This window comes from Vitis riparia, chromosome 18, assembly GCF_004353265.1.
Source record: "Vitis riparia cultivar Riparia Gloire de Montpellier isolate 1030 chromosome 18, EGFV_Vit.rip_1.0, whole genome shotgun sequence".
In the NCBI taxonomy this organism is placed as follows: Eukaryota; Viridiplantae; Streptophyta; class Magnoliopsida; order Vitales; family Vitaceae; genus Vitis; species Vitis riparia.
This window is the reverse complement of record NC_048448.1, coordinates 16,490,104-16,497,457: the sequence shown is the minus strand read 5'-3', so window position 1 is coordinate 16,497,457 and position 7,354 is coordinate 16,490,104. Positions and strand designations below refer to the sequence as shown.

General features: G+C 38.3%; 1 pseudogene; it reads right to left on the bottom strand.

Moving 5' to 3' along the window:
- Positions 1-3,630: 3,630 nt before the first annotated feature.
- LOC117905465 lies at positions 3,631-6,640 on the bottom strand (annotated as a pseudogene).
- Positions 6,641-7,354: the final 714 nt, after the last annotated feature.

Genomic DNA, 7,354 nt, shown 5'->3' with positions numbered 1-7,354 from the left:
AAGAAATATCACTACTAATAAGATGGTGTACAGAGAGTACAATACAAAATAAAATCAGCAAAAACCAAAAACCTTAAGAAAGAATGTATTAGAAAGATAATGAGGGAAACAACCAATGAAAGTCAGATAGAACCCCTCAAAGGAACCTTAAATAATAATAATAATAATAACATCCTTTATAATAATATATTCCACGACATAACAAGTATATTATATAAAATTTTAATTATATTTATTTTAAATTTTTTACATGAGCAAAAACTCCACATCAAACAAGATTTTATAATTTCACTTTCTAAAAATAGTTTTCACATTTTTTAATCTCAAGTAAGAAAAGAAAAAATTGGAAATAAAAATTATTGGCAAGCTTTATATGCATTTTGTATCCTTGGGTTGCACACCATCTATTAGTCGCTTCTTCAATAAAATATCTTTGCCTATAAGAAAAATTATATATATTCATCTTAGTTTGTGGACAAATGTTCTTCACCAACAAGCAGCAATAAAAGATAATTATCATTTGGGAACACTGAATTGCTTTAAAGGAGTTCTAGGTTTAAAAGTCAAGTTATTGAGAACATGATAACAATATATGATTGAAATGCAAAGACCATATGAGTAAAAAAAAACGTAGAATTTTCTTGAAAAGAAGTTCAATAGTGTAATATGTTGTCAGGAATCTAGAGATCTATATGAAAATATTTTGTCCCTAGAACTTACAATGTGATGGCATAACTGGCAGGAAAGATCCCAATGACCTAGAACTAGAATCTAAAAGATGCCTTTGGGCTTCCAACTCTCTCTGAACCAATTTTCCATAACTATCTCTACATATAAACATTAAGGAAACTTCAAAAACACTAAATAAGCAGGGGCATTAAATTAGAATCTCCAAAGTACTTTTATTTCTCTGTTTTGATTTTCATTCTTGAAAGCAAGGAAACTTTGAGAAAGTAAATAGTACCGAAAGTATATCCCAAACTTTAAGAGTTATTCTATGAACAAATGTGATTAAGGCTTCTAATTATGACAAGAAGATGCAATATTCACTAAGAATAGACATCCCTTCATCTTTAGATATACATTCAAACATAAGAACCAACTGATTATTACCTATCAAAAAATCTCTATCGATTATCTTACCATTTTACAAAATCAATGACTTTAGTAAAATTTACATCCAAAAATTAATGTGTATCAATTAGAAACAAATCAAATTATTTACCATGGATGACCTTCATGAAACAAAAATTATGTTTGAGAGTTACCCTAATTAAAGTGCTTTTAGCCTGTAGCACTTTTAGTTTGTAATACTTTTGTTAATAATGCTTCCATTACGACCACTTGTAAAGAGAATCACTTGGTGTTTGGATATATATAAAAAAAAAAAAGCTTTGATATTGTTTATGGTAAATATGTTATATAACAAACAAAAAAAATGATTTTCCAGAATTTTAGAAGTGATTTTCAAAATTTTGTCAAATGCCTAATTTCTATAACAAAGTGCTTCTAAGTATTAGAAAGTTTTTCTAACTCTCTCAAAACCACTCACTAATGGGCTCTAAATGTTTTATTTTTCTTTTCTCATAGGCAAAAAATAATTAACAACTCTAATGCATGCATCCAAAAAATAATTAACAACTCTAATGCATGCCTCATTCTAAACAAAATCATTGGAAAACAAGAAATCCAACATAAGTAGGTCAAATGGCCTAAATAGAAAAGAGATCACGTAAAAGAGATTGAATGCCTAATTAACCAGGTAGGAGGCTTGACCATTTCCCTGGGAAAATAGTTGTCAATGACTTTCCTTACTGATTCCTGGAGTTTCAACATAGGCCGGACATGTAAGCCTTGCATATCTCAACCAAGAAAATTCATGATGAGATCCAATTTCATATTCCCACTCAAAGGCTACCCTATGATTCCCTCTATCCAAAACAGAAGCAAATCTCCTAATTAAATTTTAGAAAGGACAACCAGAGCTACATTCGTGAGAGAAAGAGCAATGAACACAATTTTGTTAGAGAATATCATCTCCTTAAAAATATTCCCTGGATGTTGTGTACAAAATGAAAAATCATAAAACATATTTATGATGAGATGATTATGACTGTTGTAAGAGGTCTAGAAGACCTTAAAAGAAATCCTAAAATATATAATTAAAAACCTACAACTCCAATAAAATCTATTCAAAACCTAAAATATATAACACTGAGATTGAAGACATTGACATTTCATGAAAGGTTAAATTTAATAAGCCAATTGCAAAATACAAGATAATAAAGTGCAATTTAAAAAATGAAAAGACTTACCAATCAGATGCAGTAACTACAACTCCAACCTAAAGCGGTAAAAACCCACGACCAACAATCACCTACTAGAGATCAGCCTCAATTAGGGCCAACTCTGCCATGAACCACAACAACGGTCCAACCCATGCGATACTCTTTCCTATGGATTTAGGCAAGATGATGCCCCATGGCCACCCCAACCCTCGCCCATAATAACTAGATGAAGAACTCTATAACTGTCACCCACATCAATAACCGTAACAATGAGTACCTTACAATGGCTCCAGCCTGAAAATCCCTTTCTAGGTTTTCAAGATCGAGGAATGCAGTTGTGGACCCCGTATCTCGGCTCAATGCGTTTCCCACTTGATGGCGAGCTCAATTTTTATTTGAAACTTTGATTTTTATTGATTATTTGAAAATGATTTGGAGTCGCCACTTATTTTTGTTTTATTTTTAAAGGGTAAATAAAATAAGAAAGAAAAACCCTAAGTGCGACTCCTTATTTTGGAAAAGGCGGTCTGTGAAAAACCGGATCGGGTTCGGGGGTCAGATTACTTATCGGGAAGGTACGGTAAAGACCGTAGCACCCCTCTAAGTCCCTAAAGTTGGGTCTCTACTAATAGAAAGAAGCTGACACAGCAATTGATGAGCAAATCAATGAATACCTAGGACGAATCATGCACATACGAGAATCAAAACATGCAAAGAAAAGGATTAGGGTGTGAGTGGATGTGTACTTGGGCCACGAACAATCAATGTGCTATCATAAAATGGGATTAGTGCATAGTAATGAACACAAAGTATATCACTCATATCACCCAACCAGATAAAGGGCATAATATTTCATTCAAATTCATTCTTATTTTATAGAAAATCTATTTGATGTAGGGCCCCCACCAATGCCCATTTTATTTTGCATGAATTAATTCCAATAACTCCATTACTTGAAATTACGGAAATTAATTCTTGCTTATTTTAAAACATTTCAAAAACAGAGGAAGTATGACGATTACTTGTCAAAAAGAAAAGTGGCAACAAAAATTCCCTTTTTATTGGGAAGTGAGACTTTTGAGACCTAAAAATTCCAAGGAGGAAATATGCGAGAATTGGGATTATTTGAAAATCATATTTTTGAGAAAATGCTTGCAAAATGGGATTAGGAACAATGGTTAAAACAGAGAATGAGGAAATAAAAGGTGAGGACTCATGGTCAAAGGTTGCATGTCCAAGGTGGCCACGCAAAAAGCGCGGTCTCCTGTAGCTTCTCTTCCCTATAACCAACCCATTTTCAAAAGTCATCATTCCATCTTTCAGATTTACGTTCAGGACTCCTTTATTGTATGGATGAACAGCCTTCCATCTTTCCAAATAACGTCCTGTCTAGACCCAATGTCCAAATCCCCACTCTGAGCCTCGTCAAGTAATCAGCAGCAGGCAAATGCTGGGACTCCTTCTCAATCATCAAGGCCAAACGCTCATCGCTCTGCACTAGCAACCCAATAATAATAAAAAAAAAACTCTCCACCATTAAGGCTCTTCTCTTGATTACACTTCGATGATTCTGATGATGCCATGCAGTCTCAAACTCCTCCGCCGCAGCGCCATAATCAGCATCATCAAAGATGCTGCTGTTGTCCTCTCCACACAAAAGGCTTGGGGCTGCATAACCCATTTCAGGGACAGTGTCAAGATGCTTTAGTTCGAGATACTGCTCCTAAATACCATAAACATCCCTTCTCTGAAAATGACTGGAGACAATGTTAGAATCTTGAAGGAACTCCAGATGACCTAGGGAAAGGAAGGCAGACCTCCACTTAGCAAATTCTTTCCCCAGAACCAGCAGCTTCTTCGTATGGATCCTGTGATAGAAAACTTCAAGCAACCTAACTTCAACATTAGGATGAGACGGTTCAACCTTTGTTCTTCTTAGGGAAGCGACCAGTTAACGCATGGGAGGCTAAATCCCAATCCTTGCTTATTTTAGAACGCGGGTACTCGATAAAAAATACTCTAACTCTGGAACTGAATGTGAACACTAAGAGTTTTCTCAGCTTGGATAACAACAAGACTGATGCAAACTCTTATAGCAGCTTAAATATCTCTACCAAATGAATCTCCAATGCACTGATGCCATAAAACAAACTGACCGGATCTGCATGCAGCCAAACACCTCATGAATCATCTTCAACTGGGTATCTTTTGGGCCTAGATATATCTGAGAGAAATCATCATTTTTGCTATGGAGTGACCTGAATCATTCATCCCAACCCACAACCACAATGCCGAGACTCCATGCATGAGAACCGATGGGTATGAAGGGGTGGATATCCTTAGTAACATGGATGATAGGAGAAAGGGTGTTAATGGGCATGAGGACATGGAGAAAGACGGGGTTGTAGTGGTGGGGTTAGATGGGTATATGCATGAGATGGTATAAGATATGTGTAGGATTATGGGTATGAGGATGTAGTGAGAGAAAGGTGGTGATATGCATGAGGAGTGTGGTGGTGAAATTAATGAATATTAGTAGTGACTGAATGGTGTAGAAGTTGGTGAGATGAAAGCATAAGTGGAGTGTATAATGATGAGTGCGACATGAGTTAAGAGTGAATGGGTTGAAGACAGTGGATTTAAAGGGTAAGGGGATGGGTATGATAGAATATGTATTTGGAGCTAGGGGCATAGTGATAGGTGCTGAACGTGATAAGGGTTGGCTTAAAATATGGGTTTGACAGTGGAAATAATGGGTATTAAAGGATGAATATTTAAAGAATGTGGAGATGAAGACATGAGTAGGAGTGTGATGATGGGCATGGCATGAGTGGAAAAGCACCCAACTGCGTTGCCCCAAAAGGAAACATGTTTTAAATCATTTCTGGCACCGTCTGAGGAACACCTGGCAGTTCTCCTAGGACAGCGGCACCTGACGACAATGCAACGACAGGTGGTGCCACGCCGAAACCACTGGTTCTGCATGTATACATTCCACACAATATGGAGAATAAGCTTTCGGTATTGTTTCTTAATGAGAGCATCATCAGCCTCTTGATTCTGGATCTCGGATTCTGCCACAACATATTGCTTCAGCATGCGGTTACCAAAAGCACAAAGACATCGCTAAGACTCCTCCCACCCTCGAAGTTCCTGCCCACATCACAACACTTCCAGTATTTTCAATCCATTTCCGCTCGTCACTTCTATTTGGTTTATGATCCTTAGAAAGAGGGATTGCTTTTCCAACTTTTGATATCACGACCCTCGAATCTCCAACATTGGCAACATAGAGATGGTTACCAACAAGCACTGCTGCGGGAGCAGTAGAACCATCATCTCGGTAAGTGTCTCTTTCAGCATCCAGAAAATTCATGTCAGTTTGTTGATATGTTTCACTTATAGCCTATTTGATATTGGTCATGAACTCTGGATGCTTTATCAAATTCTCAAAGAGATGCTCCTTCAAAAACTCCGCAGCACGAGAACTACCATGACCATTAAATATTCCTAAAAAAGGCAAACCGTTTGCCCATCAACCTCGGACATTTTAATATCATAGAAATCCTCCATGCTAGCTCTCTTTCCCCTTGAAACTTGAATACCCACAACTCAGTTTTTCATCTTCACTTTTCCATTCTCCACTGGCATAGCCACCATCGTCCTCTTTCTTTAGGTACCAATGCATCCAAAACCATATCATTTAAACACTTCTTCATTTGACTATCTATCCCGAGCATGCCCAGAGAATCATCATTACTTCCAACAATTGATAGCTTGTTAGTTTGGTGGATGGGTCAGGGGTATCTGATTCAAATTCTGTAGCCTTAGGAATCGCTCTTTGAAGAAGATGCGCCACTGATAGTAATGATATCCACGGTCAAGATGACAAGGCAGACCACTTTCTGCTTGCATGCCCCACCACTGATTCATTGATGGGTGTAAAAAAAAAACAACTGAACTTTCTGAAACAACCAAGCTACCTCTCAGGAAGATTGTTACCATACAGCATCAGATCAGTGAGACTCAAATGTACCCTGAAGAAGCTCTCATACTCCCCTTATCTGACCTTCATTTCCACAACAAAGACTCCAAGGTCTGCAGTACCAAATGTCAGAAAAGAAAACCACCTCAACAGCAACAACATCCGCTCAATAAATAACCCCAACCTGAAGTCGCTTCCCCACATTCCTTGGCAAAGTTTAGACAGCCCATAGAGCCGCAAAACTCATGAGTGTAGCTCTCCATAACCTCAGAATGAGAATACATCTCTTGCAATTCCTTACTCCATCAGGTGGAGGTGAGAAAACCGACGCACCATGGACAGAGTACCAAGAACAGGGGAAAAATAGCAAAATAGGGCACAAATAACAAGAACCAAAATGACCTATACGAGCCTCATTTCATGTATCAATCAATGAGCTCAGATGCAGGGGTTGGGCCAAAATAACAGGATTTCAAATGAGTTCCAAAAGGGAAAGCAAAACATGACTTCAAATACCTCAAATGAAATCTGTGGCACCCTCCTTCAAGATGCTTCTCCTCACGAAACCTCTCTCCTCTGGTCTCTGCAGCTTCCAAAAATCTCTATCCCCCCTTCTCCTATGTCCTCTCTTCTCTGTCTAGTAGCCTCTCCCCCCCTCAAGATTTTCTTGCCGCCTTCCTCTTCTCTCTCACCCGGTTGCTGCTCTTAGCTTCACGAATCCTCTCTCACCCTCAAAAGCTCTCTCTTTCCCGGAAAAGAAACTCCCTCCTCTCCAAAATATCTCTCAGACTAGCATGAAACTATCTTCTCTCTCTCAAAATCCCAGCTCTGCAGCTTCCTCTTCAGAATCCTTCATCTCAAAACAACCAAACCAAAAGCTCCCCCTCCCAAAAGCTCTCTGCCACCTTCCTTTTCTAGGCCGATCTCTCCAATACTTGATTTGCCCCTACCACCCCCTCTGCAGCAACAGCCACCAAAAGGCCCACTACTCTGCCGAATCACCTTTCTCTCTCCTCCGCCTCCCTAACGGTCTGTAGGACCACCTTCTAGAATACTCCTCCACGTGTCATCCTCGCATTCG